General features: G+C 35.9%; 17 non-coding genes across 17 annotated transcripts; all 17 read right to left on the bottom strand.

The window, feature by feature from the left end:
* Positions 1–593: 593 nt before the first annotated feature.
* On the bottom strand, positions 594–666 carry TRNAK-UUU (transfer RNA lysine (anticodon UUU)). The gene has a single exon. It is a non-coding gene; the product is annotated as a tRNA-Lys (tRNA).
* Positions 667–1,766: 1,100 nt separating this feature from the next.
* Positions 1,767–1,839, bottom strand: TRNAK-UUU (transfer RNA lysine (anticodon UUU)). The gene has a single exon. It is a non-coding gene; the product is annotated as a tRNA-Lys (tRNA).
* A 969-nt stretch (positions 1,840–2,808) lies between these two features.
* Positions 2,809–2,881, bottom strand: TRNAK-UUU (transfer RNA lysine (anticodon UUU)). Its single transcript has one exon. It is a non-coding gene; the product is annotated as a tRNA-Lys (tRNA).
* A 968-nt stretch (positions 2,882–3,849) lies between these two features.
* On the bottom strand, positions 3,850–3,922 carry TRNAK-UUU (transfer RNA lysine (anticodon UUU)). The gene has a single exon. It is a non-coding gene; the product is annotated as a tRNA-Lys (tRNA).
* A 968-nt stretch (positions 3,923–4,890) lies between these two features.
* Positions 4,891–4,963, bottom strand: TRNAK-UUU (transfer RNA lysine (anticodon UUU)). The gene has a single exon. It is a non-coding gene; the product is annotated as a tRNA-Lys (tRNA).
* Positions 4,964–6,063: 1,100 nt separating this feature from the next.
* Positions 6,064–6,136, bottom strand: TRNAK-UUU (transfer RNA lysine (anticodon UUU)). The gene has a single exon. It is a non-coding gene; the product is annotated as a tRNA-Lys (tRNA).
* A 1,100-nt stretch (positions 6,137–7,236) lies between these two features.
* Positions 7,237–7,309, bottom strand: TRNAK-UUU (transfer RNA lysine (anticodon UUU)). Its single transcript has one exon. It is a non-coding gene; the product is annotated as a tRNA-Lys (tRNA).
* A 1,100-nt stretch (positions 7,310–8,409) lies between these two features.
* Positions 8,410–8,482, bottom strand: TRNAK-UUU (transfer RNA lysine (anticodon UUU)). Its single transcript has one exon. It is a non-coding gene; the product is annotated as a tRNA-Lys (tRNA).
* A 1,100-nt stretch (positions 8,483–9,582) lies between these two features.
* Positions 9,583–9,655, bottom strand: TRNAK-UUU (transfer RNA lysine (anticodon UUU)). The gene has a single exon. It is a non-coding gene; the product is annotated as a tRNA-Lys (tRNA).
* Positions 9,656–10,623: 968 nt separating this feature from the next.
* On the bottom strand, positions 10,624–10,696 carry TRNAK-UUU (transfer RNA lysine (anticodon UUU)). The gene has a single exon. It is a non-coding gene; the product is annotated as a tRNA-Lys (tRNA).
* Positions 10,697–11,664: 968 nt separating this feature from the next.
* TRNAK-UUU (transfer RNA lysine (anticodon UUU)) lies at positions 11,665–11,737 on the bottom strand. Its single transcript has one exon. It is a non-coding gene; the product is annotated as a tRNA-Lys (tRNA).
* Positions 11,738–12,704: 967 nt separating this feature from the next.
* TRNAK-UUU (transfer RNA lysine (anticodon UUU)) lies at positions 12,705–12,777 on the bottom strand. The gene has a single exon. It is a non-coding gene; the product is annotated as a tRNA-Lys (tRNA).
* Positions 12,778–13,744: 967 nt separating this feature from the next.
* TRNAK-UUU (transfer RNA lysine (anticodon UUU)) lies at positions 13,745–13,817 on the bottom strand. The gene has a single exon. It is a non-coding gene; the product is annotated as a tRNA-Lys (tRNA).
* A 968-nt stretch (positions 13,818–14,785) lies between these two features.
* TRNAK-UUU (transfer RNA lysine (anticodon UUU)) lies at positions 14,786–14,858 on the bottom strand. Its single transcript has one exon. It is a non-coding gene; the product is annotated as a tRNA-Lys (tRNA).
* Positions 14,859–15,825: 967 nt separating this feature from the next.
* TRNAK-UUU (transfer RNA lysine (anticodon UUU)) lies at positions 15,826–15,898 on the bottom strand. Its single transcript has one exon. It is a non-coding gene; the product is annotated as a tRNA-Lys (tRNA).
* Positions 15,899–16,866: 968 nt separating this feature from the next.
* TRNAK-UUU (transfer RNA lysine (anticodon UUU)) lies at positions 16,867–16,939 on the bottom strand. Its single transcript has one exon. It is a non-coding gene; the product is annotated as a tRNA-Lys (tRNA).
* Positions 16,940–17,907: 968 nt separating this feature from the next.
* On the bottom strand, positions 17,908–17,980 carry TRNAK-UUU (transfer RNA lysine (anticodon UUU)). Its single transcript has one exon. It is a non-coding gene; the product is annotated as a tRNA-Lys (tRNA).
* Between the last annotated feature and the right edge of the window lie 6,312 nt (positions 17,981–24,292).

Genomic DNA, 24,292 nt, shown 5'->3' with positions numbered 1-24,292 from the left:
TTAGATACTGCACCACTTTAAGTCCCACATAGCATCTCAAGTTTCTTGGAAATTATGTATTTGGATTGGACTGACCTGGCTTGCACTTACAGATGTTCACTAATGTCCAGCTTTTATCAGTACATGACAGTGTAATGTAATCATACTGTGAATTTGTGAAATAGTAAGAGAAGTTGACCAACTAAATCAATAAATCCACATGCGATAAAAAAAAAAGTTTATTTCACCTTGGTTGATCATAGAGATCTTAGTACACTATAAGTATTCATACCCTTCAAGACTCAATTTCATCTTTACACTTAATTTACAGATGTACACTAATGTCATGCTTGTGTAATGGCATTATAATCCAGTCATACTGTGAATTTGTAAAATGTGAAGAGAAGTTCATCAGCTAAATGAATAAATTATCTTGCGTTATGCGTGGAGTTTCTTGTATTTTTGTTCAAATAATATGGCTATTTACTGCAGAATCATCAACAATTTGAGAAATGATAATAATGACCTTTTTCACTTTTATCGCGGAAATCCTTCACAGCATACGTTTTGCATGGCACAGAGAACATAGATTGCCATCGTTTAAAAGGCATACACGCCTGAACAGGGACTTGAACCCTGGACCCTCAGATTAAAAGTCTGATGCTCTACCGACTGAGCTATCCAGGCTCTCTTTTTATCTTGTACTCATCTGGAAAATGGGCAGTTCTGTAACCAATGCCAATTTAATCGTGGCCAATGTTCTGTAAAGTGTGAGCCGAAAGGCTTGGTTGGAAGGTCTCAGGATGCAAAAACCTTTGATTGTCCCTTAGTTGAACATTTAGATCCCACCAAACTGTAAGTCTTAATGCCCTTCAAAATTTATTTTCAACTATACTGCTTGGGGGATTAATTTGTTTGCTGTCTAATTTAATTACTATGTTGCTAACAAATTGGGATGAAGTTGGGTTAGATAGGAAATGAGGTGAAATGTCTAACCTTAATATACTTAGAATTTAATCTACAAGTAATATTTGCCTCGTAGCATTTTATTTAGATGCTGCACCACTTTAAGTCCCACATAGCATCGCAAGTTTCTAGGAAATTATGTATTTGGATTGGACTGACCTGACTTGCACTTACAGATGTTCACTAATGTCCAGCTTTTATCAGTACATGACAGTGTAATGTAATCATACTGTGAATTTGTAAAATAGTAAGAGAAGTTGACCAACTAAGTCAATAAATCCACTTGCGATAAAAAAAAAAGTTTATTTCACCTTGGTTGATCATAGAGATCTTAGTACACTATAAGTATTCATACCCTCCAAGACTCAATTTCATCTGTACACTTAATTTACAGATGTACACTAATGTCATGCTTGTGTAATGGCATTATAATCCAGTCATACTGTGAATTTGTAAAATGTGAAGAGAAGTTCATCAGCTAAATCAATAAATTATCTTGCGTTATGCGTGGAGTTTCTTGTATTTTTGTTCAAATAATATGGCTATTTACTGCAGAATCACTTGTTTTCTCTACAACAATTTGAGAAATGATGATAATGACCTTTTTCACTTTTATCGCGGAAATCCTTCACAGCATACGTTTTGCATGGCACAGAGAACATAGATTGCCATCGTTTAAAAGGCATACATGCCTGAACAGGGACTTGAACCCTGGACCCTCAGATTAAATGACCTTTTTCACTTTTATCGCGGAAATCCTTCACAGCATACGTTTTGCATGGCACAGAGAACATAGATTGCCATCGTTTAAAAGGCATACATGCCTGAACAGGGACTTGAACCCTGGACCCTCAGATTAAAAGTCTGATGCTCTACCGACTGAGCTATCCAGGCTCTCTTTTTATCTTGTACTCATCTGGAAAATGGGCAGTTCTGTAACCAATGCCAATTTAATCGTGGCCAATGTTCTGTAAAGTGTGAGCCGAAAGGCTTGGTTGGAAGGTCTCAGGATGCAAAAACCTTTGATTGTCCCTTGGTTAAACATTTAGATCCCACCAAACTGTAAGTCTTAATGCCCTTCAAGATTCATTTTCAACTATACTGCTTGGGGGATTAATTTGTTTGCTATCTAATTTAATTACTATGTTGCTAACAAATTGGGATGAAGTTGGGTTAGATAGGAAATGAGGTGAAATGTCTAACCTTAATATACTTAGAATTTAATCTACAAGTAATATTTGCCTCGTAGCATTTTATTTAGATGCTGCACCACTTTAAGTCCCACATAGCATCGCAAGTTTCTAGGAAATTATGTATTTGGATTGGACTGACCTGACTTGCACTTACAGATGTTCACTAATGTCCAGCTTTTATCAGTACATGACAGTGTAATGTAATCATACTGTGAATTTGTAAAATAGTAAGAGAAGTTGACCAACTAAATCAATAAATCCACATGCGATAAAAAAAAAAAGTTTATTTCACCTTGGTTGATCATAGAGATCTTAGTACACTATAAGTATTCATACCCTCCAAGACTCAATTTCATCTTTACACTTAATTTACAGATGTACACTAATGTCATGCTTGTGTAATGGCATTATAATCCAGTCATACTGTGAATTTGTAAAATGTGAAGAGAAGTTCATCAGCTAAATCAATAAATTATCTTGCGTTATGCGTGGAGTTTCTTGTATTTTTGTTCAAATAATATGGCTATTTACTGCAGAATCACTTGTTTCCTCATCAACAATTTGAGAAATGATAATAATGACCTTTTTCACTTTTATCGCGGAAATCCTTCACAGCATACGTTTTGCATGGCACAGAGAACATAGATTGCCATCGTTTAAAAGGCATACATGCCTGAACAGGGACTTGAACCCTGGACCCTCAGATTAAAAGTCTGATGCTCTACCGACTGAGCTATCCAGGCTCTCTTTTTATCTTGTACTCATCTGGAAAATGGGCAGTTCTGTAACCAATGCCAATTTAATCGTGGCCAATGTTCTGTAAAGTGTGAGCCGAAAGGCTTGGTTGGAAGGTCTCAGGATGCAAAAACCTTTGATTGTCCCTTGGTTGAACATTTAGATCCCACCAAACTGTAAGTCTTAATGCCCTTCAAGATTCATTTTCAACTATACTGCTTGGGGGATTAATTTGTTTGCTGTCTAATTTAATTATTATGTTGCTAACAAATTGGGATGAAGTTGGGTTAGATAGGAAATGAGGTGAAATGTCTAACCTTAATATACTTAGAATTTAATCTACAAGTAATATTTGCCTCGTAGCATTTTATTTAGATGCTGCACCACTTTAAGTCCCACATAGCATCGCAAGTTTCTAGGAAATTATGTATTTGGATTGGACTGACCTGACTTGCACTTACAGATGTTCACTAATGTCCAGCTTTTATCAGTACATGACAGTGTAATGTAATCATACTGTGAATTTGTAAAATAGTAAGAGAAGTTGACCAACTAAATCAATAAATCCACATGCGATAAAAAAAAAAGTTTATTTCACCTTGGTTGATCATAGAGATCTTAGTACACTATAAGTATTCATACCCTCCAAGACTCAATTTCATCTTTACACTTAATTTACAGATGTACACTAATGTCATGCTTGTGTAATGGCATTATAATCCAGTCATACTGTGAATTTGTAAAATGTGAAGAGAAGTTCATCAGCTAAATCAATAAATTATCTTGCGTTATGCGTGGAGTTTCTTGTATTTTTGTTCAAATAATATGGCTATTTACTGCAGAATCACTTGTTTCCTCATCAACAATTTGAGAAATGATAATAATGACCTTTTTCACTTTTATCGCGGAAATCCTTCACAGCATACGTTTTGCATGGCACAGAGAACATAGATTGCCATCGTTTAAAAGGCATACACGCCTGAACAGGGACTTGAACCCTGGACCCTCAGATTAAAAGTCTGATGCTCTACCGACTGAGCTATCCAGGCTCTCTTTTTATCTTGTACTCATCTGGAAAATGGGCAGTTCTGTAACCAATGCCAATTTAATCGTGGCCAATGTTCTGTAAAGTGTGAGCCGAAAGGCTTGGTTGGAAGGTCTCAGGAGGCAAAAACCTTTGATTGTCCCTTGGTTGAACATTTAGATCCCACCAAACTGTAAGTCTTAATGCCCTTCAAGATTCATTTTCAACTATACTGCTTGGGGGATTAATTTGTTTGCTGTCTAATTTAATTATTATGTTGCTAACAAATTGGGATGAAGTTGGGTTAGATAGGAAATGAGGTGAAATGTCTAACCTTAATATACTTAGAATTTAATCTACAAGTAATATTTGCCTCGTAGCATTTTATTTAGATGCTGCACCACTTTAAGTCCCACATAGCATCGCAAGTTTCTAGGAAATTATGTATTTGGATTGGACTGACCTGACTTGCACTTACAGATGTTCACTAATGTCCAGCTTTTATCAGTACATGACAGTGTAATGTAATCATACTGTGAATTTGTAAAATAGTAAGAGAAGTTGACCAACTAAGTCAATAAATCCACTTGCGATAAAAAAAAAAGTTTATTTCACCTTGGTTGATCATAGAGATCTTAGTACACTATAAGTATTCATACCCTCCAAGACTCAATTTCATCTGTACACTTAATTTACAGATGTACACTAATGTCATGCTTGTGTAATGGCATTATAATCCAGTCATACTGTGAATTTGTAAAATGTGAAGAGAAGTTCATCAGCTAAATCAATAAATTATCTTGCGTTATGCGTGGAGTTTCTTGTATTTTTGTTCAAATAATATGGCTATTTACTGCAGAATCACTTGTTTTCTCATCAACAATTTGAGAAATGATGATAATGACCTTTTTCACTTTTATCGCGGAAATCCTTCACAGCATACGTTTTGCATGGCACAGAGAACATAGATTGCCATCGTTTAAAAGGCATACACGCCTGAACAGGGACTTGAACCCTGGACCCTCAGATTAAAAGTCTGATGCTCTACCGACTGAGCTATCCAGGCTCTCTTTTTATCTTGTACTCATCTGGAAAATGGGCAGTTCTGTAACCAATGCCAATTTAATCGTGGCCAATGTTCTGTAAAGTGTGAGCCGAAAGGCTTGGTTGGAAGGTCTCAGGATGCAAAAACCTTTGATTGTCCCTTAGTTGAACATTTAGATCCCACCAAACTGTAAGTCTTAATGCCCTTCAAGATTTATTTTCAACTATACTGCTTGGGGGATTAATTTGTTTGCTGTCTAATTTAATTACTATGTTGCTAACAAATTGGGATGAAGTTGGGTTAGATAGGAAATGAGGTGAAATGTCTAACCTTAATATACTTAGAATTTAATCTACAAGTAATATTTGCCTCGTAGCATTTTATTTAGATGCTGCACCACTTTAAGTCCCACATAGCATCGCAAGTTTCTAGGAAATTATGTATTTGGATTGGACTGACCTGACTTGCACTTACAGATGTTCACTAATGTCCAGCTTTTATCAGTACATGACAGTGTAATGTAATCATACTGTGAATTTGTAAAATAGTAAGAGAAGTTGACCAACTAAGTCAATAAATCCACTTGCGATAAAAAAAAAAGTTTATTTCACCTTGGTTGATCATAGAGATCTTAGTACACTATAAGTATTCATACCCTCCAAGACTCAATTTCATCTGTACACTTAATTTACAGATGTACACTAATGTCATGCTTGTGTAATGGCATTATAATCCAGTCATACTGTGAATTTGTAAAATGTGAAGAGAAGTTCATCAGCTAAATCAATAAATTATCTTGCGTTATGCGTGGAGTTTCTTGTATTTTTGTTCAAATAATATGGCTATTTACTGCAGAATCACTTGTTTTCTCATCAACAATTTGAGAAATGATGATAATGACCTTTTTCACTTTTATCGCGGAAATCCTTCACAGCATACGTTTTGCATGGCACAGAGAACATAGATTGCCATCGTTTAAAAGGCATACATGCCTGAACAGGGACTTGAACCCTGGACCCTCAGATTAAATGACCTTTTTCACTTTTATCGCGGAAATCCTTCACAGCATACGTTTTGCATGGCACAGAGAACATAGATTGCCATCGTTTAAAAGGCATACACGCCTGAACAGGGACTTGAACCCTGGACCCTCAGATTAAAAGTCTGATGCTCTACCGACTGAGCTATCCAGGCTCTCTTTTTATCTTGTACTCATCTGGAAAATGGGCAGTTCTGTAACCAATGCCAATTTAATCGTGGCCAATGTTCTGTAAAGTGTGAGCCGAAAGGCTTGGTTGGAAGGTCTCAGGATGCAAAAACCTTTGATTGTCCCTTAGTTGAACATTTAGATCCCACCAAACTGTAAGTCTTAATGCCCTTCAAGATTTATTTTCAACTATACTGCTTGGGGGATTAATTTGTTTGCTGTCTAATTTAATTACTATGTTGCTAACAAATTGGGATGAAGTTGGGTTAGATAGGAAATGAGGTGAAATGTCTAACCTTAATATACTTAGAATTTAATCTACAAGTAATATTTGCCTCGTAGCATTTTATTTAGATGCTGCACCACTTTAAGTCCCACATAGCATCGCAAGTTTCTAGGAAATTATGTATTTGGATTGGACTGACCTGACTTGCACTTACAGATGTTCACTAATGTCCAGCTTTTATCAGTACATGACAGTGTAATGTAATCATACTGTGAATTTGTAAAATAGTAAGAGAAGTTGACCAACTAAGTCAATAAATCCACTTGCGATAAAAAAAAAAGTTTATTTCACCTTGGTTGATCATAGAGATCTTAGTACACTATAAGTATTCATACCCTCCAAGACTCAATTTCATCTGTACACTTAATTTACAGATGTACACTAATGTCATGCTTGTGTAATGGCATTATAATCCAGTCATACTGTGAATTTGTAAAATGTGAAGAGAAGTTCATCAGCTAAATCAATAAATTATCTTGCGTTATGCGTGGAGTTTCTTGTATTTTTGTTCAAATAATATGGCTATTTACTGCAGAATCACTTGTTTTCTCATCAACAATTTGAGAAATGATGATAATGACCTTTTTCACTTTTATCGCGGAAATCCTTCACAGCATACGTTTTGCATGGCACAGAGAACATAGATTGCCATCGTTTAAAAGGCATACATGCCTGAACAGGGACTTGAACCCTGGACCATCAGATTAAATGACCTTTTTCACTTTTATCGCGGAAATCCTTCACAGCATACGTTTTGCATGGCACAGAGAACATAGATTGCCATCGTTTAAAAGGCATACATGCCTGAACAGGGACTTGAACCCTGGACCCTCAGATTAAAAGTCTGATGCTCTACCGACTGAGCTATCCAGGCTCTCTTTTTATCTTGTACTCATCTGGAAAATGGGCAGTTCTGTAACCAATGCCAATTTAATCGTGGCCAATGTTCTGTAAAGTGTGAGCCGAAAGGCTTGGTTGGAAGGTCTCAGGATGCAAAAACCTTTGATTGTCCCTTGGTTGAACATTTAGATCCCACTAAACTGTAAGTATTAATGCCCTTCAAGATTCATTTTCAACTATACTGCTTGGGGGATTAATTTTTTTGCTGTCTAATTTAATTACTATGTTGCTAACAAATTGGCATGAAGTTGGGTTAGATAGAAAATGAGGTGAAATGTCTAACCTTAATATACTTAGAATTTAATCTACAAGTAATATTTGCCTCGTAGCATTTTATTTAGATGCTGCACCACTTTAAGTCCCACATAGCATCTCAAGTTTCTAGGAAATTATGTATTTGGATTGGACTGACCTGACTTGCACTTACAGATGTTCACTAATGTCCAGCTTTTATCAGTACATGACAGTGTAATGTAATCATACTGTGAATTTGTAAAATAGTAAGAGAAGTTGACCAACTAAATCAATAAATCCACATGCGATAAAAAAAAAAGTTTATTTCACCTTGGTTGATCATAGAGATCTTAGTACACTATAAGTATTCATACCCTTCAAGACTCAATTTCATCTTTACACTTAATTTACAGATGTACACTAATGTCATGCTTGTGTAATGGCATTATAATCCAGTCATACTGTGAATTTGTAAAATGTGAAGAGAAGTTCATCAGCTAAATCAATAAATTATCTTGCGTTATGCGTGGAGTTTCTTGTATTTTTGTTCAAATAATATGGCTATTTACTGCAGAATCACTTGTTTTCTCATCAACAATTTGAGAAATGATGATAATGACCTTTTTCACTTTTATCGCGGAAATCCTTCACAGCATACGTTTTGCATGGCACAGAGAACATAGATTGCCATCGTTTAAAAGGCATACATGCCTGAACAGGGACTTGAACCCTGGACCCTCAGATTAAATGACCTTTTTCACTTTTATCGCGGAAATCCTTCACAGCATACGTTTTGCATGGCACAGAGAACATAGATTGCCATCGTTTAAAAGGCATACACGCCTGAACAGGGACTTGAACCCTGGACCCTCAGATTAAAAGTCTGATGCTCTACCGACTGAGCTATCCAGGCTCTCTTTTTATCTTGTACTCATCTGGAAAATGGGCAGTTCTGTAACCAATGCCAATTTAATCGTGGCCAATGTTCTGTAAAGTGTGAGCCGAAAGGCTTGGTTGGAAGGTCTCAGGATGCAAAAACCTTTGATTGTCCCTTAGTTGAACATTTAGATCCCACCAAACTGTAAGTCTTAATGCCCTTCAAGATTTATTTTCAACTATACTGCTTGGGGGATTAATTTGTTTGCTGTCTAATTTAATTACTATGTTGCTAACAAATTGGGATGAAGTTGGGTTAGATAGGAAATGAGGTGAAATGTCTAACCTTAATATACTTAGAATTTAATCTACAAGTAATATTTGCCTCGTAGCATTTTATTTAGATGCTGCACCACTTTAAGTCCCACATAGCATCGCAAGTTTCTAGGAAATTATGTATTTGGATTGGACTGACCTGACTTGCACTTACAGATGTTCACTAATGTCCAGCTTTTATCAGTACATGACAGTGTAATGTAATCATACTGTGAATTTGTAAAATAGTAAGAGAAGTTGACCAACTAAGTCAATAAATCCACTTGCGATAAAAAAAAAAGTTTATTTCACCTTGGTTGATCATAGAGATCTTAGTACACTATAAGTATTCATACCCTCCAAGACTCAATTTCATCTGTACACTTAATTTACAGATGTACACTAATGTCATGCTTGTGTAATGGCATTATAATCCAGTCATACTGTGAATTTGTAAAATGTGAAGAGAAGTTCATCAGCTAAATCAATAAATTATCTTGCGTTATGCGTGGAGTTTCTTGTATTTTTGTTCAAATAATATGGCTATTTACTGCAGAATCACTTGTTTTCTCATCAACAATTTGAGAAATGATGATAATGACCTTTTTCACTTTTATCGCGGAAATCCTTCACAGCATACGTTTTGCATGGCACAGAGAACATAGATTGCCATCGTTTAAAAGGCATACATGCCTGAACAGGGACTTGAACCCTGGACCATCAGATTAAATGACCTTTTTCACTTTTATCGCGGAAATCCTTCACAGCATACGTTTTGCATGGCACAGAGAACATAGATTGCCATCGTTTAAAAGGCATACATGCCTGAACAGGGACTTGAACCCTGGACCCTCAGATTAAAAGTCTGATGCTCTACCGACTGAGCTATCCAGGCTCTCTTTTTATTTTGTACTCATCTGGAAAATGGGCAGTTCTGTAACCAATGCCAATTTAATCGTGGCCAATGTTCTGTAAAGTGTGAGCCGAAAGGCTTGGTTGGAAGGTCTCAGGATGCAAAAACCTTTGATTGTCCCTTGGTTAAACATTTAGATCCCACCAAACTGTAAGTCTTAATGCCCTTCAAGATTCATTTTCAACTATACTGCTTGGGGGATTAATTTGTTTGCTATCTAATTTAATTACTATGTTGCTAACAAATTGGGATGAAGTTGGGTTAGATAGGAAATGAGGTGAAATGTCTAACCTTAATATACTTAGAATTTAATCTACAAGTAATATTTGCCTCGTAGCATTTTATTTAGATGCTGCACCACTTTAAGTCCCACATAGCATCGCAAGTTTCTAGGAAATTATGTATTTGGATTGGACTGACCTGACTTGCACTTACAGATGTTCACTAATGTCCAGCTTTTATCAGTACATGACAGTGTAATGTAATCATACTGTGAATTTGTAAAATAGTAAGAGAAGTTGACCAACTAAGTCAATAAATCCACATGCGATAAAAAAAAAAGTTTATTTCACCTTGGTTGATCATAGAGATCTTAGTACACTATAAGTATTCATACCCTCCAAGACTCAATTTCATCTGTACACTTAATTTACAGATGTACACTAATGTCATGCTTGTGTAATGGCATTATAATCCAGTCATACTGTGAATTTGTAAAATGTGAAGAGAAGTTCATCAGCTAAATCAATAAATTATCTTGCGTTATGCGTGGAGTTTCTTGTATTTTTGTTCAAATAATATGGCTATTTACTGCAGAATCACTTGTTTTCTCATCAACAATTTGAGAAATGATGATAATGACCTTTTTCACTTTTATCGCGGAAATCCTTCACAGCATACGTTTTGCATGGCACAGAGAACATAGATTGCCATCGTTTAAAAGGCATACACGCCTGAACAGGGACTTGAACCCTGGACCCTCAGATTAAAAGTCTGATGCTCTACCGACTGAGCTATCCAGGCTCTCTTTTTATCTTGTACTCATCTGGAAAATGGGCAGTTCTGTAACCAATGCCAATTTAATCGTGGCCAATGTTCTGTAAAGTGTGAGCCGAAAGGCTTGGTTGGAAGGTCTCAGGATGCAAAAACCTTTGATTGTCCCTTGGTTGAACATTTAGATCCCACCAAACTGTAAGTCTTAATGCCCTTCAAGATTCATTTTCAACTATACTGCTTGGGGGATTAATTTTTTTGCTGTCTAATTTAATTATTATGTTGCTAACAAATTGGGATGAAGTTGGGTTAGATAGGAAATGAGGTGAAATGTCTAACCTTAATATACTTAGAATTTAATCTACAAGTAATATTTGCCTCGTAGCATTTTATTTAGATGCTGCACCACTTTAAGTCCCACATAGCATCGCAAGTTTCTAGGAAATTATGTATTTGGATTGGACTGACCTGACTTGCACTTACAGATGTTCACTAATGTCCAGCTTTTATCAGTACATGACAGTGTAATGTAATCATACTGTGAATTTGTAAAATAGTAAGAGAAGTTGACCAACTAAGTCAATAAATCCACTTGCGATAAAAAAAAAAGTTTATTTCACCTTGGTTGATCATAGAGATCTTAGTACACTATAAGTATTCATACCCTCCAAGACTCAATTTCATCTGTACACTTAATTTACAGATGTACACTAATGTCATGCTTGTGTAATGGCATTATAATCCAGTCATACTGTGAATTTGTAAAATGTGAAGAGAAGTTCATCAGCTAAATCAATAAATTATCTTGCGTTATGCGTGGAGTTTCTTGTATTTTTGTTCAAATAATATGGCTATTTACTGCAGAATCACTTGTTTTCTCATCAACAATTTGAGAAATGATGATAATGACCTTTTTCACTTTTATCGCGGAAATCCTTCACAGCATACGTTTTGCATGGCACAGAGAACATAGATTGCCATCGTTTAAAAGGCATACACGCCTGAACAGGGACTTGAACCCTGGACCCTCAGATTAAAAGTCTGATGCTCTACCAACTGAGCTATCCAGGCTCTCTTTTTATCTTGTACTCATCTGGAAAATGGGCAGTTCTGTAACCAATGCCAATTTAATCGTGGCCAATGTTCTGTAAAGTGTGAGCCGAAAGGCTTGGTTGGAAGGTCTCAGGATGCAAAAAGCTTTGATTGTCCCTTGGTTAACATTTAGATCCCACCAAACTGTAAGTCTTATTGCCCTTCAAGATTCATTTTCAACTATACTGCTTGGGGGATTAATTTTTTTGCTGTCTAATTTAATTACTATGTTGCTAACAAATTGGGATGAAGTTGGGTTAGATAGGAAATGAGGTGAAATGTCTAACCTTAATATACTTAGAATTTAATCTACAAGTAATATTTGCCTCGTAGCATTTTATTTAGATGCTGCACCACTTTAAGTCCCACATAGCATCGCAAGTTTCTAGGAAATTATGTATTTGGATTGGACTGACCTGACTTGCACTTACAGATGTTCACTAATGTCCAGCTTTTATCAGTACATGACAGTGTAATGTAATCATACTGTGAATTTGTAAAATAGTAAGAGAAGTTGACCAACTAAGTCAATAAATCCACTTGCGATAAAAAAAAAAGTTTATTTCACCTTGGTTGATCATAGAGATCTTAGTACACTATAAGTATTCATACCCTCCAAGACTCAATTTCATCTGTACACTTAATTTACAGATGTACACTAATGTCATGCTTGTGTAATGGCATTATAATCCAGTCATACTGTGAATTTGTAAAATGTGAAGAGAAGTTCATCAGCTAAATCAATAAATTATCTTGCGTTATGCGTGGAGTTTCTTGTATTTTTGTTCAAATAATATGGCTATTTACTGCAGAATCACTTGTTTTCTCATCAACAATTTGAGAAATGATGATAATGACCTTTTTCACTTTTATCGCGGAAATCCTTCACAGCATACGTTTTGCATGGCACAGAGAACATAGATTGCCATCGTTTAAAAGGCATACACGCCTGAACAGGGACTTGAACCCTGGACCCTCAGATTAAAAGTCTGATGCTCTACCAACTGAGCTATCCAGGCTCTCTTTTTATCTTGTACTCATCTGGAAAATGGGCAGTTCTGTAACCAATGCCAATTTAATCGTGGCCAATGTTCTGTAAAGTGTGAGCCGAAAGGCTTGGTTGGAAGGTCTCAGGATGCAAAAAGCTTTGATTGTCCCTTGGTTAACATTTAGATCCCACCAAACTGTAAGTCTTATTGCCCTTCAAGATTCATTTTCAACTATACTGCTTGGGGGATTAATTTTTTTGCTGTCTAATTTAATTACTATGTTGCTAACAAATTGGGATGAAGTTGGGTTAGATAGGAAATGAGGTGAAATGTCTAACCTTAATATACTTAGAATTTAATCTACAAGTAATATTTGCCTCGTAGCATTTTATTTAGATGCTGCACCACTTTAAGTCCCACATAGCATCGCAAGTTTCTAGGAAATTATGTATTTGGATTGGACTGACCTGACTTGCACTTACAGATGTTCACTAATGTCCAGCTTTTATCAGTACATGACAGTGTAATGTAATCATACTGTGAATTTGTAAAATAGTAAGAGAAGTTGACCAACTAAGTCAATAAATCCACTTGCGATAAAAAAAAAAGTTTATTTCACCTTGGTTGATCATAGAGATCTTAGTACACTATAAGTATTCATACCCTCCAAGACTCAATTTCATCTGTACACTTAATTTACAGATGTACACTAATGTCATGCTTGTGTAATGGCATTATAATCCAGTCATACTGTGAATTTGTAAAATGTGAAGAGAAGTTCATCAGCTAAATCAATAAATTATCTTGCGTTATGCGTGGAGTTTCTTGTATTTTTGTTCAAATAATATGGCTATTTACTGCAGAATCACTTGTTTTCTCATCAACAATTTGAGAAATGATGATAATGACCTTTTTCACTTTTATCGCGGAAATCCTTCACAGCATACGTTTTGCATGGCACAGAGAACATAGATTGCCATCGTTTAAAAGGCATACATGCCTGAACAGGGACTTGAACCCTGGACCCTCAGATTAAAAGTCTGATGCTCTACCGACTGAGCTATCCAGGCTCTCTTTTTATCTTGTACTCATCTGGAAAATGGGCAGTTCTGTAACCAATGCCAATTTAATCGTGGCCAATGTTCTGTAAAGTGTGAGCCGAAAGGCTTGGTTGGAAGGTCTCAGGATGCAAAAACCTTTGATTGTCCCTTGGTTGAACATTTAGATCCCACCAAACTGTAAGTCTTATTGCCCTTCAAGATTCATTTTCAACTATACTGCTTGGGGGATTAATTTTTTTGCTGTCTAATTTAATTACTATGTTGCTAACAAATTGGGATGAAGTTGGGTTAGATAGGAAATGAGGTGAAATGTCTAACCTTAATATACTTAGAATTTAATCTACAAGTAATATTTGCCTCGTAGCATTTTATTTAGATGCTGCACCACTTTAAGTCCCACATAGCATCGCAAGTTTCTAGGAAATTATGTATTTGGATTGGACTGACCTGACTTGCACTTACAGATGTTCACTAATGTCCAGCTTTTATCAGTACATGACAGTGTAATGTAATCATACTGTGAATTTGTGAAATAGTAAGAGAAGTTGACCAACTAAATCAATAAATCCACATGCGATAAAAAAAAAAGTTTATTTCACCTTGGTTGATCATAGAGATCTTAGTACACTATAAGTATTCATACCCTTCAAGACTCAATTTCATCTGTACACTTAATTTACAGATGTACACTAATGTCATGCTTGTGTAATGGCATTATAATCCAGTCATACTGTGAATTTGTAAAATGTGAAGAGAAGTTCATCAGCTAAATCAATAAATTATCTTGCGTTATGCGTGGAGTTTCTTGTATTTTTGTTCAAATAATATGGCTATTTACTGCAGAATCACTTGTTTTCTCATCAACAATTTGAGAAATGATGATAATGACCTTTTTCACTTTTATCGCGGAAATCCTTCACAGCATACGTTTTGCATGGCACAGAGAACATAGATTGCCATCGTTTAAAAGGCATACACGCCTGAACAGGGACTTGAACCCTGGACCCTCAGATTAAAAGTCTGATGCTCTACCGACTGAGCTATCCAGGCTCTCTTTTTATCTTGTACTCATCTGGAAAATGGGCAGTTCTGTAACCAATGCCAATTTAATCGTGGCCAATGTTCTGTAAAGTGTGAGCCGAAAGGCTTGGTTGGAAGGTCTCAGGATGCAAAAAGCTTTGATTGTCCCTTGGTTAACATTTAGATCCCACCAAACTGTAAGTCTTATTGCCCTTCAAGATTCATTTTCAACTATACTGCTTGGGGGATTAATTTTTTTGCTGTCTAATTTAATTACTATGTTGCTAACAAATTGGGATGAAGTTGGGTTAGATAGGAAATGAGGTGAAATGTCTAACCTTAATATACTTAGAATTTAATCTACAAGTAATATTTGCCTCGTAGCATTTTATTTAGATGCTGCACCACTTTAAGTCCCACATAGCATCGCAAGTTTCTAGGAAATTATGTATTTGGATTGGACTGACCTGACTTGCACTTACAGATGTTCACTAATGTCCAGCTTTTATCAGTACATGACAGTGTAATGTAATCATACTGTGAATTTGTAAAATAGTAAGAGAAGTTGACCAACTAAGTCAATAAATCCACTTGCGATAAAAAAAAAAGTTTATTTCACCTTGGTTGATCATAGAGATCTTAGTACACTATAAGTATTCATACCCTCCAAGACTCAATTTCATCTGTACACTTAATTTACAGATGTACACTAATGTCATGCTTGTGTAATGGCATTATAATCCAGTCATACTGTGAATTTGTAAAATGTGAAGAGAAGTTCATCAGCTAAATCAATAAATTATCTTGCGTTATGCGTGGAGTTTCTTGTATTTTTGTTCAAATAATATGGCTATTTACTGCAGAATCACTTGTTTTCTCATCAACAATTTGAGAAATGATGATAATGACCTTTTTCACTTTTATCGCGGAAATCCTTCACAGCATACGTTTTGCATGGCACAGAGAACATAGATTGCCATCGTTTAAAAGGCATACATGCCTGAACAGGGACTTGAACCCTGGACCCTCAGATTAAAAGTCTGATGCTCTACCGACTGAGCTATCCAGGCTCTCTTTTTATCTTGTACTCATCTGGAAAATGGGCAGTTCTGTAACCAATGCCAATTTAATCGTGGCCAATGTTCTGTAAAGTGTGAGCCGAAAGGCTTGGTTGGAAGGTCTCAGGATGCAAAAACCTTTGATTGTCCCTTGGTTGAACATTTAGATCCCACCAAACTGTAAGTCTTATTGCCCTTCAAGATTCATTTTCAACTATACTGCTTGGGGGATTAATTTTTTTGCTGTCTAATTTAATTACTATGTTGCTAACAAATTGGGATGAAGTTGGGTTAGATAGGAAATGAGGTGAAATGTCTAACCTTAATATACTTAGAATTTAATCTACAAGTAATATTTGCCTCGTAGCATTTTATTTAGATGCTGCACCACTTTAAGTCCCACATAGCATCGCAAGTTTCTAGGAAATTATGTATTTGGATTGGACTGACCTGACTTGCACTTACAGATGTTCACTAATGTCCAGCTTTTATCAGTACATGACAGTGTAATGTAATCATACTGTGAATTTGTAAAATAGTAAGAGAAGTTGACCAACTAAGTCAATAAATCCACTTGCGATAAAAAAAAAAGTTTATTTCACCTTGGTTGATCATAGAGATCTTAGTACACTATAAGTATTCATACCCTCCAAGACTCAATTTCATCTGTACACTTAATTTACAGATGTACACTAATGTCATGCTTGTGTAATGGCATTATAATCCAGTCATACTGTGAATTTGTAAAATGTGAAGAGAAGTTCATCAGCTAAATGAATAAATTATCTTGCGTTATGCGTGGAGTTTCTTGTATTTTTGTTCAAATAATATGGCTATTTACTGCAGAATCACTTGTTTCCTCATCAACAATTTGAGAAATGATGATAATGACCTTTTTCACTTTTATCGCGGAAATCCTTCACAGCATACGTTTTGCATGGCACAGAGAACATAGATTGCCATCGTTTAAAAGGCATACACGCCTGAACAGGGACTTGAACCCTGGACCCTCAGATTAAAAGTCTGATGCTCTACCGACTGAGCTATCCAGGCTCTCTTTTTATCTTGTACTCATCTGGAAAATGGGCAGTTCTGTAACCAATGCCAATTTAATCGTGGCCAATGTTCTGTAAAGTGTGAGCCGAAAGGCTTGGTTGGAAGGTCTCAGGATGCAAAAACCTTTGATTGTCCCTTGGTTAAACATTTAGATCCCACCAAACTGTAAGTCTTAATGCCCTTCAAGATTCATTTTCAACTATACTGCTTGGGGGATTAATTTGTTTGCTATCTAATTTAATTACTATGTTGCTAACAAATTGGGATGAAGTTGGGTTAGATAGGAAATGAGGTGAAATGTCTAACCTTAATATACTTAGAATTTAATCTACAAGTAATATTTGCCTCGTAGCATTTTATTTAGATGCTGCACCACTTTAAGTCCCACATAGCATCGCAAGTTTCTAGGAAATTATGTATTTGGATTGGACTGACCTGACTTGCACTTACAGATGTTCACTAATGTCCAGCTTTTATCAGTACATGACAGTGTAATGTAATCATACTGTGAATTTGTAAAATAGTAAGAGAAGTTGACCAACTAAATCAATAAATCCACATGCGATAAAAAAAAAAGTTTATTTCACCTTGGTTGATCATAGAGATCTTAGTACACTATAAGTATTCATACCCTCCAAGACTCAATTTCATCTTTACACTTAATTTACAGATGTACACTAATGTCATGCTTGTGTAATGGCATTATAATCCAGTCATACTGTGAATTTGTAAAATGTGAAGAGAAGTTCATCAGCTAAATCAATAAATTATCTTGCGTTATGCGTGGAGTTTCTTGTATTTTTGTTCAAATAATATGGCTATTTACTGCAGAATCACTTGTTTTCTCATCAACAATTTGAGAAATGATGATAATGACCTTTTTCACTTTTATCGCGGAAATCCTTCACAGCATACGTTTTGCATGGCACAGAGAACATAGATTGCCATTGTTTAAAAGGCATACACGCCTGAACAGGGACTTGAACCCTGGACCCTCAGATTAAAAGTCTGATGCTCTACCGACTGAGCTATCCAGGCTCTCTTTTTATCTTGTACTCATCTGGAAAATGGGCAGTTCTGTAACCAATGCCAATTTAATCGTGGCCAATGTTCTGTAAAGTGTGAGCCGAAAGGCTTGGTTGGAAGGTCTCAGGATGCAAAAACCTTTGATTGTCCCTTGGTTGAACATTTAGATCCCACCAAACTGTAAGTCTTAATTTCAACTATACTGCTTGGGGGATTAATTTGTTTGCTGTCTAATTTAATTATTATGTTGCTAACAAATTGGGATGAAGTTGGGTTAGATAGGAAATGAGGTGAAATGTCTAACCTTAATATACTTAGAATTTAATCTACAAGTAATATTTGCCTCGTAGCATTTTATTTAGATGCTGCACCACTTTAAGTCCCACATAGCATCTCAAGTTTCTAGGAAATTATGTATTTGGATTGGACTGACCTGACTTGCACTTACAGATGTTCACTAATGTCCAGCTTTTATCAGTACATGACAGTGTAATGTAATCATACTGTGAATTTGTAAAATAGTAAGAGAAGTTGACCAACTAAATCAATAAATCCACTTGCGATAAAAAAAAAAGTTTATTTCACCTTGGTTGATCATAGAGATCTTAGTACACTATAAGTATTCATACCCTCCAAGACTCAATTTCATCTGTACACTTAATTTACAGATGTACACTAATGTCATGCTTGTGTAATGGCATTATAATCCAGTCATACTGTGAATTTGTAAAATGTGAAGAGAAGTTCATCAGCTAAATCAATAAATTATCTTGCGTTATGCGTGGAGTTTCTTGTATTTTTGTTCAAATAATATGGCTATTTACTTCAGAATCACTTGTTTCCTCATCAACAATTTGAGAAATGATGATAATGACCTTTTTCACTTTTATCGCGGAAATCCTTCACAGCATACGTTTTGCATGGCACAGAGAACATAGATTGCCATCGTTTAAAAGGCATACACGCCTGAACAGGGACTTGAATTCTGGACCCTCAGATTAAAAGTCTGATGCTCTACCGACTGAGCTATCCAGGCTCTCTTTTTATCTTGTACTCATCTCGAAAATGGGCAGTTATGTAACCAATGCCAATTTAATCGTTGCCAATGTTCTGTAAAGTGTGAGCCGAAAGGCTTGGTTGGAAGGTCTCAGGATGCAAAAAGCTTTGATTGTCCCTTGGTTAAACATTTAGATCCCACCAAACTGTAAGTCTTAATGCCCTTCAAGATTCATTTTCAACTATACTGCTTGGGGGATTAATTTGTTTGCTGTCTAATTTAATTACTATGTTGCTAACAAATTGGGATGAAGTTGGGTTAGATAGGAAATGAGGTGAAATGTCTAACCTTAATATACTTAGAATTTAATCTACAAGTAATATTTGCCTCGTAGCATTTTATTTAGATGCTGCACCACTTTAAGTCCCACATAGCATCTCAAGTTTCTAGGAAATTATGTATTTGGATTGGACTGACCTGACTTGCACTTACAGATGTTCACTAATGTCCAGCTTTTATCAGTACATGACAGTGTAATGTAATCATACTGTGAATTTGTAAAATAGTAAGAGAAGTTGACCAACTAAATCAATAAATCCACATGCGATAAAAAAAAAGTTTATTTCACCTTGGTTGATCATAGAGATCTTAGTACACTATAAGTATTCATACCCTTCAAGACTCAATTTCATCTTTACACTTAATTTACAGATGTACACTAATGTCATGCTTGTGTAATGGCATTATAATCCAGTCATACTGTGAATTTGTAAAATGTGAAGAGAAGTTCATCAGCTAAATCAATAAATTATCTTGCGTTATGCGTGGAGTTTCTTGTATTTTTATTCAAATAATATGGCTATTTACTGCAGAATCACTTGTTTCCTCATCAACAATTTGAGAAATGATGATAATGACCTTTTTCACTTTTATCGCGGAAATCCTTCACAGCATACGTTTTGCATGGCACAGAGAACATAGATTGCCATCGTTTAAAAGGCATACACGCCTGAACAGGGACTTGAACCCTGGACCCTCAGATTAAAAGTCTGATGCTCTACCGACCGAGCTATCCAGGCTCTCTTTTTATCTTGTACTCATCTGGAAAATGGGCAGTTCTGTAACCAATGCCAATTTAATCGTGGCCAATGTTCTGTAAAGTGTGAGCCGAAAGGCTTGGTTGGAAGGTCTCAGGATGCAAAAACCTTTGATTGTCCCTTGGTTAAACATTTAGATCCCACCAAACTGTAAGTCTTAATGCCCTTCAAGATTCATTTTCAACTATACTGCTTGGGGGATTAATTTGTTTGCTGTCTAATTTAATTACTATGTTGCTAACAAATTGGGATGAAGTTGGGTTAGATAGGAAATGAGGTGAAATGTCTAACCTTAATATACTTAGAATTTAATCTACAAGTAATATTTGCCTCGTAGCATTTTATTTAGATGCTGCACCACTTTAAGTCCCACATAGCATCTCAAGTTTCTAGGAAATTATGTATTTGGATTGGACTGACCTGACTTGCACTTACAGATGTTCACTAATGTCCAGCTTTTATCAGTACATGACAGTGTAATGTAATCATACTGTGAATTTGTAAAATAGTAAGAGAAGTTGACCAACTAAGTCAATAAATCCACTTGCGATAAAAAAAAAAGTTTATTTCACCTTGGTTGATCATAGAGATCTTAGTACACTATAAGTATTCATACCCTTCAAGACTCCATTTCATCTGTACACTTAATTTACAGATGTACACTAATGTCATGCTTGTGTAATGGCATTATAATCCAGTCATACTGTGAATTTCTAAAATGTGAAGAGAAGTTCATCAGCTAAATCAATAAATTATCTTGCGTTATGCGTGGAGTTTCTTGTATTTTTGTTCAAATAATATGGCTATTTACTGCAGAATCACTTGTTTCCTCATCAACAATTTGATAAATGATGATAATGACCTTTTTCACTTTTATCGCGGAAATCCTTCACAGCATACGTTTTGCATGGCACAGAGAATATAGATTGTCATCGTTTAAAAGGCATACATGCTTGAACAGGGACTTGAACCCTGGACCCTCAGATTAAAATTCTGATGCTCTACCGACTGAGCTATCCAGGCTCTCTTTTTATCTTGTACTCATCTGGAAAATGGGCAGTTCTGTAACCAATGCCAATTTAATCGTGGCCAATGTTCTGTAAAGTGTGAGCCGAAAGGCTTGGTTGGAAGGTCTCAGGATGCAAAAACCTTTGATTGTCCCTTGGTTGAACATTTAGATCCCACCAAACTGTAAGTCTTAATGCCCTTCAACATTCATTTACAACTATACTGCTTGGGGGATTAATTTGTTTGCTGTCTAATTTAATTATTATGTTGCTAACAAATTGGGATGAAGTTGGGTTAGATAGGAAATGAGGTGAAATGTCTAACCTTAATATACTTAGAATTTAATCTACAAGTAATATTTGCCCCGTAGCATTTTATTTAGATGCTGCACCACTTTAAGTCCCACATAGCATCGCAAGTTTCTAGGAAATTATGTATTTGGATTGGACTGACCTGACTTGCACTTACAGATGTTCACTAATGTCCAGCTTTTATCAGTACATGACAGTGTAATGTAATCATACTGTGAATTTGTAAAATAGTAAGAGAAGTTGACCAACTAAGTCAATAAATCCACTTGCGATAAAAAAAAAAGTTTATTTCACCTTGGTTGATCATAGAGATCTTAGTACACTATAAGTATTCATACCCTCCAAGACTCAATTTCATCTGTACACTTAATTTACAGATGTACACTAATGTCATGCTTGTGTAATGGCATTATAATCCAGTCATACTGTGAATTTGTAAAATGTGAAGAGAAGTTCATCAGCTAAATCAATAAATTATCTTGCGTTATGCGTTGAGTTTCTTGTATTTTTGTTCAAATAATATGGCTATTTACTTCAGAATCACTTGTTTCCTCATCAACAATTTGAGAAATGATGATAATGACCTTTTTCACTTTTATCGCGGAAATCCTTCACAGCATACGTTTTGCATGGCACAGAGAACATAGATTGCCATCGTTTAAAAGGCATACACGCCTGAACAGGGACTTGAATTCTGGACCCTCAGATTAAAAGTCTGATGCTCTACCGACTGAGCTATCCAGGCTCTCTTTTTATCTTGTACTCATCTGGAAAATGGGCAGTTCTGTAACCAATGCCAATTTAATCGTGGCCAATGTTCTGTAAAGTGTGAGCCGAAAGGCTTGGTTGGAAGGTCTCAGGATGCAAAAACCTTTGATTGTCCCTTGGTTAAACATTTAGATCCCACCAAACTGTAAGTCTTAATGCCCTTCAAGATTCATTTTCAACTATACTGCTTGGGGGATTAATTTGTTTGCTGTCTAATTTAATTACTATGTTGCTAACAAATTGGGATGAAGTTGGGTTAGATAGGAAATGAGGTGAAATGTCTAACCTTAATATACTTAGAATTTAATCTACAAGTAATATTTGCCTCGTAGCATTTTATTTAGATGCTGCACCACTTTAAGTCCCACATAGCATCTCAAGTTTCTAGGAAATTATGTATTTGGATTGGACTGACCTGACTTGCACTTACAGATGTTCACTAATGTCCAGCTTTTATCAGTACATGACAGTGTAATGTAATCATACTGTGAATTTGTAAAATAGTAAGAGAAGTTGACCAACTAAGTCAATAAATCCACTTGCGATAAAAAAAAAAGTTTATTTCACCTTGGTTGATCATAGAGATCTTAGTACACTATAAGTATTCATACCCTTCAAGACTCCATTTCATCTGTACACTTAATTTACAGATGTACACTAATGTCATGCTTGTGTAATGGCATTATAATCCAGTCATACTGTGAATTTCTAAAATGTGAAGAGAAGTTCATCAGCTAAATCAATAAATTATCTTGCGTTATGCGTGGAGTTTCTTGTATTTTTGTTCAAATAATATGGCTATTTACTGCAGAATCACTTGTTTCCTCATCAACAATTTGATAAATGATGATAATGACCTTTTTCACTTTTATCGCGGAAATCCTTCACAGCATACGTTTTGCATGGCACAGAGAATATAGATTGTCATCGTTTAAAAGGCATACATGCTTGAACAGGGACTTGAACCCTGGACCCTCAGATTAAAATTCTGATGCTCTACCGACTGAGCTATCCAGGCTCTCTTTTTATCTTGTACTCATCTGGAAAATGGGCAGTTCTGTAACCAATGCCAATTTAATCGTGGCCAATGTTCTGTAAAGTGTGAGCCGAAAGGCTTGGTTGGAAGGTCTCAGGATGCAAAAACCTTTGATTGTCCCTTGGTTGAACATTTAGATCCCACCAAACTGTAAGTCTTAATGCCCTTCAACATTCATTTACAACTATACTGCTTGGGGGATTAATTTGTTTGCTGTCTAATTTAATTATTATGTTGCTAACAAATTGGGATGAAGTTGGGTTAGATAGGAAATGAGGTGAAATGTCTAACCTTAATATACTTAGAATTTAATCTACAAGTAATATTTGCCCCGTAGCATTTTATTTAGATGCTGCACCACTTTAAGTCCCACATAGCATCGCAAGTTTCTAGGAAATTATGTATTTGGATTGGACTGACCTGACTTGCACTTACAGATGTTCACTAATGTCCAGCTTTTATCAGTACATGACAGTGTAATGTAATCATACTGTGAATTTGTAAAATAGTAAGAGAAGTTGACCAACTAAGTCAATAAATCCACTTGCGATAAAAAAAAAAGTTTATTTCACCTTGGTTGATCATAGAGATCTTAGTACACTATAAGTATTCATACCCTTCAAGACTCCATTTCATCTGTACACTTAATTTACAGATGTACACTAATGTCATGCTTGTGTAATGGCATTATAATCCAGTCATACTGTGAATTTCTAAAATGTGAAGAGAAGTTCATCAGCTAAATCAATAAATTATCTTGCGTTATGCGTGGAGTTTCTTGTATTTTTGTTCAAATAATATGGCTATTTACTGCAGAATCACTTGTTTCCTCATCAACAATTTGATAAATGATGATAATGACCTTTTTCACTTTTATCGCGGAAATCCTTCACAGCATACGTTTTGCATGGCACAGAGAATATAGATTGTCATCGTTTAAAAGGCATACATGCTTGAACAGGGACTTGAACCCTGGACCCTCAGATTAAAATTCTGATGCTCTACCGACTGAGCTATCCAGGCTCTCTTTTTATCTTGTACTCATCTGGAAAATGGGCAGTTCTGTAACCAATGCCAATTTAATCGTGGCCAATGTTCTGTAAAGTG

Source organism: Mixophyes fleayi, chromosome 1 (assembly GCF_038048845.1).
Source record: "Mixophyes fleayi isolate aMixFle1 chromosome 1, aMixFle1.hap1, whole genome shotgun sequence".
NCBI lineage: Eukaryota > Metazoa > Chordata > Amphibia > Anura > Limnodynastidae > Mixophyes > Mixophyes fleayi.
Note: the sequence above shows the minus strand (reverse complement) of the source record. Positions and strands in the feature narration are given on the sequence as shown.